The following is a 20,258-nucleotide window of genomic DNA, read 5'->3' as shown; positions in this document are numbered from 1 at the left end:
GCTTCTTGCTCCACAACCCACTCACTTTTGTTTCTTCCCAATATAACCCCAAGAATATTGTTAGTACCTCTGAGAGATTTTCAGGCACTAGATTGCTATTTTTCTTCCTGGTGTGGCCACAGTGAGTATAAATTCCTGCCTTTGCCATGTGTCTCCTGCTTGTTCAAATCTGGTGAGTGGCAGAGCCTGGTTCATTGGAATGCCTAAAGTTGGGTCTCTGGCCTAGGATTGCAGTAACTACGTGGCCATATCTGGAGATTATGTGGTTCTCAGTTTTAAAATATCCTTTAACTAGCTATCCAATAACTAAAAGGCACTTTACAAAAGCTGATCCCTGCAAAAGCTGCCATAAATTTACTTATGAAGCCCACTTCCCAGCTTGAAGCAACATAGGGTATTAAGCAGGATGCATGATTGTAGATCTCTCAGTCCCCTCCAACTTCCCAACCTAGAGATCTAGCTGTTCCTAGAAACTTGAGCACTGGCTAATTCCTTTTATAATTTAGAATGAAGAAAAGATTACTTCTGTCTCATTAAGTGTAAACAAGATAGAGAAAAACCTGGAGCCATTTAAGGTCAAGCACTTCCAGATATTATTTTATAGTAATATCCAAATTATGTTTCCATTAGGACTGAGAGGCCAGTGTGGGAGAATACATGCTTTCTTGCCAGACAAGGGAGATATTATTACTTACCCATTATATTATTATTTATCTCTTGCTTGGTTTTATCCTTCCAACCAATCTCTCTGGTTATCCCTTTCCCTAGTCTATTCTTAACATTGTGATCTTTTTTAAAGGATAAATCATATGATTTCACTCCTCTGCTAATTTCCTTTTTTTAAAAAAAAAATTAAATTTTAGATGGACACAATACTTTTTTATTTATTTATTTTTATATGGTGCTGAAGAGCTAATCCAGTGCCTCGTACATGCGAAGCATACTGCCTGCCACTGAACTACAACCACAGGCCCTACTGTGCTAATTTCACATCTAGCTACAAAGACCGCCATCTTAATTTCTCCCTTTACTGGGTCCTTCCCCCAGCTATTTAATGGCAAAAATTTCCTCCAAGACTTCACTCAAATGTCACATTCCCAATTTCCCTATAATACTGATCTTCTCCCCTAACCCCCTTTTCTCTACCCTTTTCCCCCAATAGCACTTATGACCTTATACTATACAAATTGATGAATTTATTATGATTAGTGATTATTTCTTCCCTAGAGGAAGGTCTAGGAGATATTCCAATCATCTAGAAATTCTACCTGGAGAGTACAGTAGGTTCTCAGTGTTGTTGATCAAATGGATACATTTCTATAGAGGTAAATTCCTGATGGCACAAGGCAATGGAGAAACTAAGGAAAAAACTTTTGCTATAGACCAAAATTTTCTTTCCTCCAAGGCTAGTAGCAGCTCTTCTTGAATTAATTATTTAAAAATCTCTGCCCTATTGGTTTGGATATTATACATGGTAGGATATTTATTGGGTATCTACATTTCTAACAAATATTCAGAAAAATAACTATGTCTGAATATTCTATACTATACTGAATATACTATACTGCCAAGATTTTTTTTTATAATAGTAAATGAAACAGTCTTGTCCTCAAAGAACTTACCCAGTAAGAGACAAAATGATTTCAGTAATCTATGTTTGATGCACAAAAGCAGAGGGCCCTAATGAACCAAGAGAAGGAACATCTAATTGATTTTTCTAATAAAAAGTGAGAAATATCAGAGATAGGTGAAGTGGAACACACCTGTGTGAGGCCCAGGGTTCAATACTCAGACCCAGACTCCCACCCACAAAATAATTAATAATAATACCAATTTTTAAATGCACAAAATATTTTAATACATTTTATGAAAAAATATACAGATGGTTAAAAAAAATGTGATGAGATGCTCATTAGTTATTAGGAAAATGCAAATTAATATCACAGTGAGCTATTACTATATGCCCACTAGAATGTGCCTGGCATTTGTAAGACCCTGGGGTTCTATTCCCAGCGTCCCCCCACCAAAAAAAAAAAAAAAAAAAAAACAAACCAGTGAGCATAAACTTAATCATGCAACATAATTTCATTCCTAGGACTCTACCCAAGAGAGAAAAATATATATATGTGCCCACCCAAAGACATGTATGCAAATGTTCACAGGAATATCACATAACAGTCCCCAAATGGAAAAAATCCAAATGTCCATCAACTGCTGAACAGACTAACAATATGGTCTACACAATAATGGAATAAACAATAAAAAGGAACAAACTATTAATAAGTGCAACATAGATAAATTTCAAAAACATGCTGAGTGAAAGAAGTCAGAAACCAAAAACTACAAATTGTATGATTCCATTTATAAGAAATGTTCAGAAATAGCAACATTACAGAGCCAAAAAGCAGATTAGTGATTGCCTAAGGTTGGGAATAGAAGGAGTAAAATTAACTTACGAATGGGCACAAAAAAAATTTGGGGTGATAGAAATGTTTTAAATTTAGATTATGGTGATTATTGGACAATTTTATAAATTTAGTAAAAACCATCAAATCACAATTGGTGAATTTTATAAATGTAAATTATAGGGCTGGGGATGTGGCTCAAGCGGTAGCGCGCTCGCCTGGCATGCGTGCGACCCGGGTTCGATCCTCAGCACCACATACAAACAAAGATGTTGTGTCCGCCGAAAACTAAAAAATAAATATTAAAAATTCTCTCTCTCTCTCTCTCTCTCTCTCTCTCTCTCTCTCTCCTCTCCCCTCTCTCACTCTCTCTTTAAAATAAAAAATAAATAAATAAATAAATAAATGTAAATTATAAAATTCATAAACTTTTTCTTTGGTACTGGAAATTGAACCCTTAGCCACTGAACCACATCCCTAGCCCTTTCTGAGGTCAGAAACTAATGGTTGTTTGCTTGGAAAGAACGGTAGTGTCTGACAGGCATAGTGTGTTGGAGACCCAGCAAGGTGAAGAGAGCACACACAGAGAAGCTCAGTGGTTGCAAAAGATTAGTTATGAACATAAGAAATGATCAACTAAGAAAATAAATACAAGATAATGGGGGTCAGCATTCTTACTGTCGAAGAAGGGAATTAAAAATATGAAAAAAAAACTAGACTGAACGAGAATTGAAATAGAGGTACCAATGTGAACACATAGCTTTAAGATACATGTATAAGGAAAAAATGGCAGATTAGAGAAACCGATACCATATGGTAGCTGCATTCTGAGACTGAATCAAATAACAGTTCTGTAGCAGCAGGTTGAGGTGGGAAGGCTGTGGGAAAAGGCCAGTAGGCAACTCAGAGATCTAGGGATTGGGAAAATCAGAAATATCAGTTTCTACAAAAGAAAGAGAAGTACTAGGCACACAGTAGAACAATGGAAGAGAAGAAGTCCCCCTCCAACGAGCTGAAGGAAAATCTCCCAGGCAGTTTAGAAAGCAGGTACCAATGTCCACAACAAATTCAAAATCTGAGCAGAAAAGTTACTCAGACACTGAGAACTCAGCTGTCTTGGGAAAAGCCCAGCCCTTTCCAGCAGATTTAATGAAAATGGGAAAGCAGCTACAACTTTGGACTTTCTAAGATGGAAATTAGACATCTCTATTTTTCATTTTTCTTGCTTTTTTAAATTTTATTTTGTTTTGTTCTTGGGATGCTTTCTTTTTAAGTCCTCGAAACCCCACTACCACTGAGGCTTTATTTTTACTAAACTGGTAGGTGCCCAAGTTGTGAGTCAATCTGGATAGAGGAGTGAGACTAACAAAGACTCAGGGAAAGCTCTGAGCAATTGTGGGGGTCTATATCTTCTGTCTGCAGAAGTGTGAGAAGTGCTTTCATTTGAAACTATAAATCTGAACTCTGATCAGGGTCAGATAGAAAGTGATGAACCTATAATATTCTACCACGAACCCTGCTACCTTCCCCAAACCCAGAAAGGTCTGGAGGACGGGCTGATGCACAAACCTCTCCTTAGAACATGGACTGAATTTCTCAGAATGAGGGGTGAGGCACATTCCAGATCAGTCCACAGGCCCCAGCCCCAGAGAAGAGCGCTGGCTAGCAGGCCTGCCAAAGTTATACTCCAGTCTCAATAACAAAGCCATATTGAGGTTGAATTCTGCTCTGAAATGGACAATACTCCCCCAATACGTGCTGCCATGCAAGGAGGGCTGGAGCTTAGCATATAGATTCCCCTAAGATATTTAGTTAGTTTGTGTCATAGCTGAAAACAAATAGTATGATATTACAGTCAAAAGAACATCCTCATAGCTGGAAGATTCTAGAATCAAAACCCCAGAAAAAAATGTCTCCATTTAGAAAATCTCAGGAAGAAAATCAAATCTTTTAATGAGTGTGTTGCATAAGCTGTTCTATGTAAAGTGATACCTAGTATCTTCCCTCATTGTTTTTTTTATCCAGTTCTAATAGACATATTTTGTAATTAATCAGATCCTTTGTGACACCTCTTTGCTTCTTTCCTATTCCCTTCCCCCTCTCCATTCTTGGTTTCCTAATTCTATCTTTTGTCTCCCTTCTCTCTACCTTTTTCTTCTTTTGTTCTCCTTATTTTTCAACCCTTCTTCCAATTCAAGTTAGTATACTACTATTAATCCTTAATCTTTTCAGCTTATTCTATATTATTTCTTACCCACTTTTCTTATTGGCTAACACAGTTGTAGAGATCATTAATAATAATTTTTTAGTATATAATGACATATGGTTTGCTATGAAATTACTATTGTAATAGGCAGTTATTCTCTCATCTCAAAGTGGTACTGGTGATTAAACTTAGCACTTTGATTACACTGATCAGATGTGTTATAGCTAAAATATACACCCAGCCCAGGGCTTCCTGTAGAGAGATAGCTGCTCACTAAAAGATCCTCACATAAAAGAGGAAGAGAAAGCCATCACACCAGATGTACAAATACAGGATCTCAGAAAACATGAAAAAAACAACCAAAAAGATGCCTTCAAAAGTTTATTAACTCCAACCCCACCAACAACAACTGAATCCACAGGTATCAAAGTGGATGAATGAAATCAGGGACAAATAATTCAAAAAGTTGATTTTTAAAACAAATGATGAATTAAAAGAAGTTCTAAGAACTGAACTAAGAGAAAATACAGGATGGGAATAAGCATTTTGATAAACAGATTCTGAAAAAGAATCAAATCTTGGAAATGAAATACTCAATAAATCAAATACAAAATTCAGCTGAAAGTCTCTCCAATAGATTAGATCAAGAAGAAGAACAATCTCAGAGTTTGAAGACAAGGTAGCTAATCTTTAGTAGAGAGTATTAAAAGGGGAAAAAAAGAAACTTCAATCAGAATATACACGAACTCTAAGACAACATTAAGATACCAAACTTAAGATTCATTAGCATTAAAGAAAGAGTAGAGATAGAAGCAAATGATACTGATAACTTATTCAATGAAATAATAGCAGACAATTTTTGAAACTTTAGGAATGAAAACTAGAAAAAAGTCCTAATATGCATAAGATGAATAAAAGACTCCAAACAGTAAAGCAATTTTGAATAAAAAAGAGCAATGCTGAAGGTATCACAATACCCAATTTCAAATTACACTACAGACCTAGAGTAACAAAACCAGCATGGTACTGGCATAAAAACATACATGTACACCAATGGAACAGAAGACACAGAGACAAACCCTTACAAATACAGTCACTGATCCTTGACAAAAGTGCCAAAAAACATATGTTTTTTTTAAAAAAAAAACAGCCATTTAAGCAAATGGTGCTACAAAAATTGGATGTCCATATGTAGAATGAAACTAGATTTCTACTTCTCATCCTGTACAAAAGTCAACTCAAAATGGATCAAACACGGGCTGGGGATGTGGCTTCAAGCGGTAACACATTCGCCTGGCATGCGTGGGGCGCTGGGTTCGATCCTCAGCACGACATAAAAATAAAAATAAAGATGTTGTGTCCACCAAAACAAAAAAAAAATAAACATTTAAAAAAATGGATCAAAACCTAGGAAAAGCACTAGAAACTTTTCAACTGCTAGAAGAAAACAAAGGCAACACTCCAACATTTAGGTAAGTATATAAAAAAAAACTTCACACACACACACACACACACACACACACACAAAAGGCAATCAGTAAATGGGCAAATGACACTTCTCAAAAAAAGTACAAGTGGCCAACAAATGTATAAAAGAAAAAAGTTCAACTTCTTTAACAATCAGGGAAACACAAAACAAACCTACACTCTTACTCCAATCAGAATGACAATCATCAAGAATAATAGTAACAAGCCAAGAACAGTAATGTATGTCTATGATCCCAGCAACTCTAGAGGCTGAGGCAGGAGGATCCCGAGTTCAAAGCAACCTTCAGCAACTTAGTGAGGCCCTAAGCAACTTAGCAAGAACTTGTCTCAAAATAAAAAATATAAAGAACTGAGGATGTGGTTCAGTGGTTAAGACCCCTGATTCAATGTCCAGTCCAAAAAAAAAAAAAGAATCCAAGTAACAATAGATATGGGTTAAAAGAACACTAACAAACTATTGATGGAGTTGTTAGTACAACCACAATGGAAATCAGTATGGGGGTTCCTCAAAAAACTAGGAATGGAACTACCATATGACCTAGCTATACAATTCCTCAGTATTTATCCAAAAGATTAAAGACAGCATATTATAAAGATACATTTGTACCTTTGTTTATAGAACATAATTCAATAACCAAGTTATGTAACCAGCCTAGATGTCTGTCAACAGATAAATGGATAAATAAAATGTAATAATACATACAATGGAGTTTTATTCATTCATAAGAAAGTGCAAAATTATATCATTTGCTGGAGAGTAGATGAAACTGAAAAGCATCATGTTAAGTGAAATAAGTCAAATTCAGAGAATCAAGGGTCATATGTTTCTCTCCTATGTGGAAGCTAGAGACAAAAAAAAGAGATTTAAAAATACAAAAGGATTTCATAAAAATAGAAGGGAGAGCATTAAGTGTTCCAAGGAAGGGGGGAAAGGGGAAGAAAGAAGGGAAGGCAAGGGGGGGTGACTGGGAAATGGAATTGATCAATTTGTTATATGCATGAATGAATGTCACAATGAATCCTGCTATTATGTATAACTATTCTGCACCAATATAATTTTTTAAAAAACGATATGTGTGACACATGCGCACATTCCCTGAGAAAAGTGAACCCAAATACCATCAATTCCCTCTACTATCCATATATTGGCTTTTAAATAATATTCTCCACCAAAAAGAACTACACTCCTCAAAGAAATGGCTAATTAGAGGACAGGAATGGGAGGGTTCAAAATAAGCCAGACAGGAATATCTTATGGGGCCAAAAAGTAAGAAAGTATTCAAAGAATGATGGAGACCAGAAGCCAGCATGAAGAAATTCCCCTTGACCAAACAGTACAATATCAGCAACAAAGTGTGTAATGATATTAACAGATTTTAAGCCATTACATAAAATAGGAATCTTTAGGTTTATGTGACATAATAAATGAGGAAATTAATGGGGAGAGCAGAGAGCTTTCCGTACAGTAGAATGCTAACTTACGAGTAAAGAAAGAACAATGGAATTAGAAAAAGACTGTTTGGCAACCAGAGTAGTACACTAACATGGCCACAAAACATCAATGGACACTACAAATAGTAGGCTGAAATTTGGGGAGGATAATTTAAATTTTTGAAAAACAGGAGGAATAGATCACTTTTCATTTCTTCTCACAAAATACTTTTTAAAAGAGAAAACCTAGCAGGCACCATCTTAAATCAAGTGATCAAGGTTAATGTGACAAAATGAAATCCTGTATCACCTGATTGGGTACAATAAGAACATAACATCCAGATGGTGATATTCCTGCCCCAAATACATAAACTGAACATAATGTTGAGAGAATGACAGACATACTGAATAACTGGCTTATAATTTTCAAAAGTGTCAGCTTTTCTAAGCTGAAAAATTCTACCAAATTGCTCCAGATAGGAGATTAAAGAGAAATAACAACAAAACTCTAACATCCAGGGCATGGGTGTAGAGCTCAGGAATAGAGTGCTTGACTTGCACACGGGAAACCCTTGTTCAATCGCCAGCACCAAAGTGTCGGTGGGGAAGCCTAGAAAATTCCAACACATGATCATGGATCAGATTTTTAAAATCATATATATTTATGGTGTACAATGTGATGTCTTGAAAAATGTTGTTTGATCATATGTTGTGCAATGATCAATTCAGACTAATTAGTATATCCGTTATTTCAAATAGACACTTTTTCTGTGGTAAGAACATTTTATATCTTCTGTTTAAGCTACTTTGAAATACACAGTACACAAACTAGTCATTATGCTGCCAATAAAACATGATCCATGCTATCTAACTATAAATTCAAACCTAATGACAAACATCTTCCCTTTTCCCATTTACCTTCCCATTCTCTGGTAACCACCATTCTGTTGTTTATGAATTTGACTTTTAGATTCTACATATAAGTGAAATCATATGGTATCTATCTCTGTGTCTGAATTATTTCATTTCATATAATATCCTCTAGATTTATCCATGTTGTTGCAAATGGAAGAACTTGTTTTTTTTTTTTTTTTAAGGCTGAACAGTATTCCATTGTGTATACACATATTTTTGTAATTCATTCAACAGTTACTGGATGTTTAGGTTGTTTTCTTAGCTATTGTGACTAATGCTGCAAAGAACACAGGTGCAGATATCTCCGCAGAATGCTGATTTCAGGGCTGGGGTTATAGCTCAGTGGTAGAGAATTCACCTAGCACATGTGAGTACTGGGTTCAATCTTCAGCACCACTTAAAAAGAAATAAATAAAATAAAGTATTATTTCCACCTACATCTAAAAAAAATAAAATAAAATACAAAGAATGCTGATTTCAATTCCTTTAGTATATACCCAGCTGTGACACTGCTGGTTCATAAGAGAATTCTCTTTTTAGTTTTTTGATTAACATTCATAATGTTTCTAAAATGGTTGTATTTACATTTCCACCAACAGTATATGAGAGGTTTCCTTTTCCTCACATTGTTGTAAACACTATTCCTTCATCTTTTTGATAACAGTCAATGTAGTAAGCCAGAGGCTATATCTCATTATGGTTTTAATGTGTATGTATTACTCTGACAAAGACATTAAACATTAAAAATGTTTACATATATGTATGTTGGTCATTTGCATATCCTTTGAGAAATGTCTATTCAAGTCCTTTGCTAGTTTTTTAACTGATTGATTAAATGACTGATTCTGGGGATCAAATCCAGCGCTTCTACTAAACTAAGCGTGCATTCTACCACTGAACTACACACCCACTTACAGCCCTCCTTTGTCCATTTTTAATAGGGTTATTTATTTTATTTTTATTGAGAAGCTGAGTCTCTTGTATATTTTTTATGTTAGCCCCTTATCTGATGCATGATTTACAGATATTTTCTCCCAGGGGCTGGAGATGTAGTTCAGTGGAATTATCTGAAGTTCAGTGGAAGAATGCTTGCCTTGCATGCACAAGGCCCTGAGTTGGAGCCCTAACACCACAAAAAAGCAAGTAAACAAACAAGGTCACTAATAAAAAGTGTTAGAAAAACCTCCCAGTCCTAGTACATAGATTACCTCTTACCTTTATTGTTTCCTTTGCTGTGCAATAGCATTTTAGTTTGATATAATCCCATTTGCCTACTTTTGCTTTCATTGCCTGTGCTTTTGGGGTTATACTGGATCAGATAATTTTGTTATAAAAGACATTACTGGGACATTTGGTGAAATATTAATTAAGTTTATGTATTACATGACAGTATTTATTAATGTTAATTTTCTGACTTGAATAGCTATATTGTGAATATGAAAATATCTGTAGGAATTATTACATTCAGGGTGACGGGGGGATATAATTTCAGGAGTTGATTTTCAAATAAATTAGGAAGGGCTGGCAAACATTTTGTGTAAAGGGCTAAATAATGAACATTTTAGGCTTTGCAGGCCATATATAATCTGTGTCACATATTACTTGTTTGTTATAAACCTCTTTAAAAACTAATATTCATCTTTAGCTGTGGACTATACAAACACTTGGGCTTTCTTTTCTTGACCCATAGCTGTAAGGAAAAGTCTGAACTATTCTAAGAATCCTGAAATTTTTAAATTTTTAAAATTATCCAGGCATGGTCATGCACACTTGAATCTTAGCAAGTTAAGAGCCTGAGGCAGGAGGATTGCAAATCTCAGGTCAGCCTGGCCAATTTAGCAAGACTCTGTCTCAAAGTTTAAAAATATAAAAGGGCTGGTGATGTTGCTCAGTAGTAGGATGTCCCTGAGTTCAATCCCTAGTACTGGATGGGGGTAGCAGGGAGTCTGCTGACGTCCAGAGAATTTTTGTGAATGACTTCAATAGAGTTGAAAGCTGAACACCTACTAGATAAAAAGGATCTTTAGTTCTAACCCATGCTAGGAACATTTCTGTTGCCAATATGAATTTATTCTCCTGCTCAGAGGTCCTACTATGTGGCTAGGTGTACAGACAGACAGACATATGTCATCTCAATATTCAAGAAGAGGAAAACAAATTCCCTTCATATGATATTAGGAAATAAATTCTTCATCTGTAAGGAACACTTTAATATGACTTTTCAGTTGGCTACACGGGGATAGCATTTCTCACCTATCTGGCAAAAGTTCAAAAGTTTGACACTACTTTCTGAAGGCAAGACTATGAGCAATGGTGGAAATACAAAATAGCATAACTAACTGGACAAACCTAATAAAATTACATATACTTTTATTCTTTGACTCAGGAATCTCAGATCTAGAAATTCATCCTGAAGATATAAATACAATAATAAGAAAATATACAGTCATGCACTAATGATAGGGATATATTCTGAGAAACACATTTTCAAATGATTTTGTCATTGTACATACATCAAGTATACTTATATAAACCTAAATGGTGTAGCTTACATAACAAGGATATCAAGTGTATACATGTGTTATAGCCTATTCCTTCCAGGGCCATGATGAATAAAACAACATGAAATTCAATCAAGAGAAAATGGTACAATCATTTTTCATGTATGAATAAACCTGAGATATATGAGGCTCTTGTCAGTTAAACAGCATACAGTTTTTTATAAGTACACTCTAAAATAACCATTAAAAGTATACTATAACAAATACATAAATCAGTAATATAGTCATTTATTGTCATCATCAAGCATAACAGACTACATATACATAATTGTATGTCCTATGTGCTTTCATGTTTGGTAGCACAGTATGTTTGTTTACACCTTATATTGTGCTATAATGTTATAATAGCTTTATCACTAAGCAATGGGAAATTTTCAGTTTCATTATAATATTATGGGACCACCATAATATATGAGATCTATCACTGATGGAAAAGTCACTCTGGGTATGATTTTATATACATTATAAAATAACTAAAGTCATAAAAATTAATTCTTCTATGCCAAGGATCTGTCATAAAAATTACATGTGTCTGTCTCTACTCTTTGTGTACTAGTTCTTTAATGGCTGGATTCTCTTTCCCTGAATCCATCCTATCTATAAAATGAGGTAATCAGTACTGGCATCAGCTCCTTCTTTATCATCCAAGGACATGAAAGACAAACTCTGTGCCCAAGTCTTAAACAACCTGCCCCAAGATGACTTCTAAACACATTTCCTCTCTTTACCCAGCTTTCCTCAGCTGAGCATTGGGTTAGCTACTTATATAGCAAGTATCATAAACTTCTGGCTGCACTGCTCTGGGCAAAGAACCTTCACTACAAAGTAGAAAGCAGGCTTTAAACTAAAGGTCAGTAAAGAGTTTAGATAGGGCTGGGGATGTGGCTCAAGCGATATGGCATGCATGCGCCCGGGTTCGGTCCTCAGCACCACATACAAACAAAGATGTTGTGTCCGCTGAAAACTAAAAAATAAATATTAATTCTCTCTCTCTCTTTAAAACAAAAAAGAGTTTAGATAAGTCATGGTGGCACACACTTATAATCCCATCAACTTGAGAGGCTGAGGCAGGATGATCTTAAGTTAGAGGCCAGCCTCTGCCATTTAGCAAGGCCCTAACTAAAAGTAAAATATAAAAAGAACTAGAAGGGCTGGGGATGTGGCTCAAGCGGTAGCGTGCTCGCCTGGCATACGTGAGGCCCGGGTTCGATCCTCAGCACCACATACAAACAAAGATGTGTCCGCCGAAAACTAAAAAAAAAATAAGTAAATAAATATAAAAAAATAAATAAATAAAATAAAAAGAACTAGAAATGTAGCTCAGTGGTAGAGTACCCCTGAGTTCAATCCCCAGTAACAAAAAGAACAAGGAAACAAAAACAAAAACAGTCTAGCTGAGTTGACTCAAGGGTATATCACTGCACCTCAGGGTAGACAAGTAAGTAATGAGGAGAAAATTCCTTTTGTATAATATTATAGCTAGTACGATGGGAATGGGAATATCATCTTCTGAAAACTCCTAATAATTCTTAAGATCTAGGTGATAATTATCAGAGGGCCAATACTATCAAAATGATGGAGTGATCTGGCATTACCTGTTTCCTGACAGATGTACATTACCAAATTATTAAGTAACTCCCCCATCAGAATCAGATCAAACAGCTTATAGGGAATATAGGGGTCATAAGAATATGTTAACCCTTCAGGGATTCAATGAGCAAAATCCAGGACATGGTCAAGTCTCCATTAACAAGCAACTCAGTTTTTTCAATCAATTAAATTACAACAAGGAAAAGAAAGAGAAGGGGGAAAACCCTTGATTAAAGGAGACATAAAATAACAAGACATACAAATCTGTCCGTGACAATTTAGGTTTAGGCCTGTTGCCCCAGGATAGGCTAGGAATGTAGCTCAGATGTAGAATACTTGCCTAGCATGTGCCCTGGGTTTGATTTCCAACACCACAAAGGGTGTTGGGGGGAGACAGAGTATTACTTATTCCAAAAAAAATTATAAAATCATTTGAACACTAACTAAACATTTGACAATATTGATAAATTATTAATTTAGGTATGTGCTAACATGATGTGGTTCTTCTTTTCAAGAGTCCTTATATTTAAAGATACAAACTGAAATATTTACACATAAAATAACATTAAGTCTGGGATTTGCTTCAAAATAAGAAAGAAAAAAAGAGAAGGTGGGGCTGTAGAATATATACATATATATAATATTGACCTGAGTTGATAATGTAAACACTGGGGCTATAGTACATCTTTCTCTTCTCTGGAATGCTCTTGAGATTTTTTCCCATAATACAACATTATATTCAGTATAACAAAATTTTCCTACTTCTAGAAACAGAAATATTCTAGAACACATCATCTTCCTACTTTTAAGCCAGGAGTGAGCATTTAGCATTTTGTTGAATAGAAAAGTCATATGTTTATAGTTATATTGAGAGTCTGGTGAAGCCAGGGTCTCTGAAAAACTCTCCCCATACAAGGTTTCCTGGGGTTAAATCAGCTAGTATTCTTCATTACTTCACCTTTCCATTAAAAAGACAAAACCCAAAACCAGTGTTCCCTTCCCTAATAAGAGAATCACTTCTCCTGAAGATACTCTGAAGTCACTCCTTCCCTGACACAGGATAAATGAATACCTGAACACCATTCTGATGAGTTTTCCACTGCCACATAATGGTCCTTTTAAAATAATGTAATTCAGAGTGTTTCTCATTTGTGGGAGGCCATCCTTGCACATGATTTGAGTTACTTCCCTGACTGGGTGAGAGGCGCTCGCTCGCTTAGACACATCTTCGTGTCCAGAGCTTTCCCCACCCTTCTCAGGTAGGAGGGCTTGTCTATGTGGAGGCGTGTATGGCCACTACCCGGAAGACCCAATTGTTGCACCTGACCTTGGGACACTGCCCCCCTTAATCTTCACTGGATGGGATTTTTCCCCCAGAATTTTTTGTTCCCCAATAAAAGTCCACTCCCTGGCGTGTGTTCTCTCTCTCTCTCTCTCTCTCTCTCTCTCTCTCTCTCTCTCTCTCTCTCTCTCTCTCTCTCTCCCTCCCTCCCTCCCTCCCTCCCTCCCTCCCTCCCTCCTCTTCAGTAAACCTTGCTACCCTAATAGGTAGCTTGAGGCTGGGGGTAGGAGAAGCCGTCCTGGAGCTTGTTTAAAGGTAATTAGAGTCCATCTCTTTAATTCAAACTCCCTTTGCATTTCTCACATAGCCTGAACCTTCACTTATGAAGTCTGTGCTGGCAGCAGGCTAAACTCATTTCCATCTCTGTCTTGGCAAGTCCAGAGGGCGTCTTCAGAGATAAAATTAGTGAGCTGCATACAAGGGCAGTAGGGTACCTAGCTACCATGGCCTTTTCTTAGCCAGGAAAAAGGCTTTCGTAGTAAGGATATATGGTAAGGGATACTATCCCCAGGAAAGTCAGAACACGAGAAAATGGAAACAAAATGAAGTTATGAGGATGGCAGGTATTAGTCTAAATGTGACATGTATTAACTTGTTTAATGCTTACTGCAATCCTTGAAGTAGTGTTATTACCCTCATTTTAATGATGCAGAATACTGAGGTAGAAAAAAGGGAAGTCATTTGCCTATAACTGGTATATGGAAGGGTCAAGAAAAAAACAAGTTCTGGAGATGTTCCTCTTTTGGAATTAATTTGAAAAGCAGTTGTTTAAAAGAAGAAAGACAAGAAAAGCAGGTGTTGGTAAAATGAAAACAGTGCTTTCTGTTTGGCAGGAAATAATATTGATGCTAGCCCAAAAAGGGTTCCAAGGCTGCCTCATTTTGGAGGAGGTCCAAAGTAACACCTGTCCTTTTGCCATACAAGTCTACAAAAAGCATCACACGGGAGGGGCCAGAGGGCTGACTGGCACAATGGCTGAAAGTTTCAATAGCAACCTCCTTGTTGCCAAAGAAATTCAAGCAAAGGTTGAACAGCTTTTGTTAGACATTACATGGAAGGTATTGCTATGCAGTAAGAAAGCAGGTTAAAGCTAAAATCCTTCCAAAATAGAGATCACTCTTCTAAGAATTTCTTGCTACAAACTCTCAAGTCTATGGCAATTCAAAACTAAATCAAAATCTAAATCATTCTATATTCCAGGAAGGTACTACCATCAAAATTCTATCCCCAGCAGACCTACAGCTGGGACAGTAACCATGTCCTCTCTCTCTTCAGGGATACCAGTTAACACCACAGACTTCAACAATCTTTTAAAACAGGGTCATTCCAAAAATGCAATACTACCAATGCTTGAGTGCCAAGCAATTAAATGCAATCACAGTCTTTGAAGATTTACAAGTTGACTACAGGTTGGAGGTATTTAATTCAATCAGATGACAATCAAATTTATTTTGCCTCTTAAAGTTGATCATACCCAACTGCTAGCATCAAGGTTGATCTATAACAGACTCATCCCTTCCAATCAAGACACAAACAAGAATGGAGTATAGAGCTAGATGATACAGTAATGCACACCTGTAGCCCCAGCATTTGGGAGGTTGAGGAAGAAGAATCCCTTGAGTCTAGGAGTTCAGGGCCATCCTAAGTGACTATATGGGACCCCACCTCAAAACAAAACAAAACAAAACAAAAAACAAAAACTAAAGAACTGTAGTATAGAGTTAGAGTGGAAACAACAATTGTTCTTCAAATTATTATGGACAATGATTTGTAAGATCCCAAGACTATCCATTTCTAAGATGCAATCAGTAAAGAGGTTGAATAACAACTTTGAACAGGGTCAGTTCTCACTACACTATGAAGCAAAGGGATGCTGGTTTTACCTCTTTGAGGGAATGCAGCAAGTCTTAATAGCTACACCAGTTTGCAAAGGCTGCCATAACAAAATATCACAGACTGGATGGCTTAAACAACAGAAGTCTGTTTCCTCAAAGTTTAGGAGTCTGGAAGTCCAGGAGTAAGGTGTTGTCGCAAAGTGCTGGCAGAACTGGTTCTTTCTGAGGGCAAACTCCTTGATTTGCAAATGGCCATGTTCTCCCTATGTCTTCACAGACCTTCATTCTATGTGCACTTGTGTCCTAATCCTCTCTTCTTGTAAGGACATAAATCATATAGAATTAGGGTGCATCCCAGTGACCTCATTTAGCTTTAATTATCTCTCTAAAGACTGTTTCTAACTATAGTCACATTCTGAAGTACTGGGGATTAGGCCTTTAACCTATGAATATTGGAGAGACATAATTCAGTTCATAACAATAGTTGTATTTCAAAAAGGATAAAAGACATTCCTATATGACTACTGAGAGGTGGTAGATCCTAACTCCTTTTCTCCTGGTCTATTTTTAAATAGAGGTCAAAGCCACTGCCAGTAGCTCTCAATTTTTACTTCTTTTCTTATTCACATTATTTACTGAAACTGTTTTCCTCCTCTTTCCACTTACTCACTTGATTAATAACAATAAAGTTCAATAGGCACATATTCATGGGTAAGGATTTTGTAGAATGGAAGCCTGTCATTGTGTGCACTGTTTCTGTCCTAGATTCTAAATGTGAACACAGAGCACACCACTGATTGGTGGGGATAGAAAGAAACAGGAGTAAAAGCTAACAAAATGGAATGATGTAAGCATAGAAGAAAAACAGGTTTTTAAAAGCAGGCAATAAAAATAATGGCCTAGAAGTGACCCTGGACTGTGAGAATACCAATTCTCATCCCAGACTGAAGGGGGATTTATTAAAGAATGTTATAAATATGTCACCTTGAGATAAATGAAGACCTGGGGCTGCAAAATTTATTTTGGTTCAGAACACATTATACTGCATATAGGAAGTGTCATAGAGAAGCAGAACAGTATAGTTTAGGAATATGATTTTTAAAGCCAGACTGCAGGTTTTAATCTCAGTTCTGCCATTTACCAGCTGTATTATCTTAAGCAATTTATTTACTCTCTCCAGCTGCCCCTTGTATGAAATGAGCAGTGATAATAAAATCTATCCTCATGAAATCAGTGTGTGAAAACTGAATCACCTACAAATTTAAAGTTCTTAAAACAATGACTGGAGCTATTAAGTCCTTGGTGTTTGTTAACTTACTAAATAAATACTACTCAATTCCACATATTTTATCAGAAACATTATAATAATAAAGGGGTTAAGACCATGGACATATTGGTATAAGAAGCTGTGGGGCTGAATGACAATTTCCACTACTTAGGAATAACTTCCTTAACCTCTCTGTAAAAGAGTGTCTTCACCTATAAAGTAGATTTATTTGGAATACCTACCTCATCAATAAAATGAACTTTTGTTGTTTACCTCATGAGAGTATTTTTATTTTTAAGGATTAAGTAAATAAACATATAGATCATTTAGAAAAAAGTTTAGTACACAATAAATGCTCAGCAAATGTTTCTTAATCTTCTTGTTTCATTTCTTAATTTTCTTCTATAGCCAAGATTAAAAAAAGATAAAAATAGTGGAAATAGAATAAATTCTAACAGGTTAGTAAGTCAACCAATAATCTCTGCTAATAGAAACATGACCTTAAGGGTCTTCTCCTCCCTGCCAAGATGAGGAAACAGAGGTAAGATATATCCTTGTGCCTTTAAAATTAAAAAAAAAAATCAGCAATGCATGAAAGCCTACTCCTATAGTTCCAGCTACTCAGGAGGCTGAGGCAAAAGGATGGATCACTTGGGCCCAGGAGTTTGAGGTCAGCTTGTGCACCATAGTGAGATCCTGTATAATAAAAACAAAACAAAACAAAAACCCTAAAATACTACCCCCCCAAAAAAAAAACCAAAATCACATGAAATATGTAAAACCACATATGATAGACAGAAGGAGAACACACAAAGTAAACCCTAAGATTGCCCCAGGAAACTGGAGGAATAACATGTCAACACAAGAATGGTTGGCAAAAAGAGCCCAGCAGTCTCCCTGAGTTAGGGAACAGAACTGAGAATGTGGGAATGCTAAGGTGGCTAGAATTTGTAAGGCTGAGTATCAGAGAGCAGAGAGCTGTACAGAAAAAAACTCTGCAGGAAGTTCCTCTTTAAGTTTTTAGCCAAGTACCAACCAGCACATGTGAAAAAGAAAATTGTCCAAGAAAAGGAGCAGGTGGCACTCTCTCCAGAGCTCACACAGTGCCAGGACAGTTTGTTCCCATCAGTCCAAGGGGGAAAAAACAATAAACAGGCATCAGGTGGAGTACTCAGAAAGTATTGCTTTAGTAGAAAGGAAAAATCAGTCCCAAATGGTACTCTGGTCTTACCAAACCTAAAAGAGGTTAAGACCATGGACATATTGGTATAAGAAGTATACCAATAAAAGTATTCCTCAAAAAGTACCAAACTATTTCCAAATAACTGAATCCCAGAATCTCAATATTATTTAAAGGAATACAAAAATATTCTGTAAATAAGTTAAAGTTATCTTGTCATATCACTGAACTGATATTTTGCATGGAACAGATATAAAAGAAGAATAAACACCAATCAAACATGTGAACAAGTCTAAGGGAAAAAAATACCCATGAAATTTAACAAGTTTTTATCCCAATACTGCAAAACATTGCCCTAGGTTGTGTGTTCTAGCTTCAAGCCATGTGCAAAGATTGGGCACACCTTAGGCTGTAGGTGCTACTCAACTTACTGTCTTTCTCAGATTCATACCAAAGATCAGTTACTCCAGAAGGGGTGCCCTCAGGGAGGAGTCAATTTCTGACAATGTCCTATGTCAGTATCTTAACACTATCCCAAGTTGTCTTCAGAATTTGAGCTCCTATATCAAATCCTGTAATTCAAAACTTGTGCTTTCCACTTTTAGTTTTTAACATTACGTTTTTTGTTGTTGTTGTTTCCTAACAAAAAGCTTTACCAAGGGGCTGGGGCTCAGAGGTAGAGCACTCACCTAAGGCACTGGGTTCAATCCTCAGCACCACATAAAAATAAAATAAAGACACTGTGTTCACCTACAACTATAAAATAAATGTTTAAAAAAAAGCTTTACCATTACCTACCTACTAATCAATCACACCTTTCTTTTTGAAATTTTTTTTTCCTCAACTGGCTTCCAAGATACCTTTCTTGGTTCTTCCTAAACAGCTAGTCTTTTCTGGTTTCTCCTTTGCCAGTTCATCATTATCTCCCTAACCTCTAGAAGTCAGATTACCTCAAGACTCAATCTTTGGATATATCTATTAAATGTCACTGGCTGGATGAACCCATAAATCTAATGATTCATATCATATATATCACCTCAATTTCTAATTGTATACCTGTAACCCAGACCTTGTTTATCACTCATTAAAGGTGTAATTAACTATAGATATTTTCCAGTATCAGTTTATAATCAACTCCAATTTTCTAGCTTTTCAGTCCAAAATTTCTAGTCATCTTTAACTTCCCTTTTTTCACAAACCTGAATCTAATCCATCAAAATAATCATATCAAATTCATCTTCAAAACACATTCCAAATCTAATCATTTCTTACACCTGCATCATCATAGGTTTAAATAACCATTGTCTCTTAACCTGGATTACACCAATAGCCTTTTAACTTTTGAACAGGATATTCTCTGACTTTAAACCCTCCAATGGCTACTTACCTCACTCAGCATAAAAATAAATACAATGGCATTTAAAGTTCTACTTAATCTGCCTCCCCACTACATCTCTGACCTGATTTCCTACCAATAATCACCTAATTTATTTGATACCAGGTTCATGGAACTCTGTGCTGCACAAACTATACATAAAGCAAGCTCCTAAACCAGGCCCTTGACACTGTTGCTGCATCAGCCTGAACACTTTTCCTTCAGATCCCTCCATTCTGGCTCCAAGACTTCCTTCTGATCTTCTCTCATACATCAATTCATCAGTGAGGACCTCCCTGACCATCTCATAGAAAACGTCAACTCCTGGCTGGCCCTCACATTTTCTATTCCCCTTATTTTACTGCATTTTCTCAGTAGCAATTCTGGCCATCCATTATGTTATTTATCTACTCATTAACTTGTTTGTCTCTCTGTCTCCCCTAGAACCTAAGTTCAGAGGATAGGGACTTATCATTTTGTGGTCACTATTTTGTCTTCCATGCCCAAGGCTAAGTAAGTCCAGTGCATAGTATGCCCTGAAGTAATACTGAATATATAAAAAGGAAGGCAGAAAGAAATACAAGAGGACTGTTTTCATCAACTTAAACACATAATTTAACCCATTTTGGACTCCAATTTTCCTGCTGTGTAAAACATGAAGTT

The 20,258-nt window shown here is 36.3% G+C and overlaps 1 protein-coding gene across 7 annotated transcripts in view; it reads right to left on the bottom strand.

The window, feature by feature from the left end:
* Positions 1-20,258, bottom strand: part of Mast2 (microtubule associated serine/threonine kinase 2) — a 185,785-nt gene that overhangs the window by 76,325 nt on the left and 89,202 nt on the right. The window lies entirely within an intron of this gene.

Source organism: Urocitellus parryii, chromosome 11, assembly GCF_045843805.1.
Source record: "Urocitellus parryii isolate mUroPar1 chromosome 11, mUroPar1.hap1, whole genome shotgun sequence".
NCBI lineage: Eukaryota > Metazoa > Chordata > Mammalia > Rodentia > Sciuridae > Urocitellus > Urocitellus parryii.
This window is presented reverse-complemented; position numbering and strand designations above follow the sequence as displayed.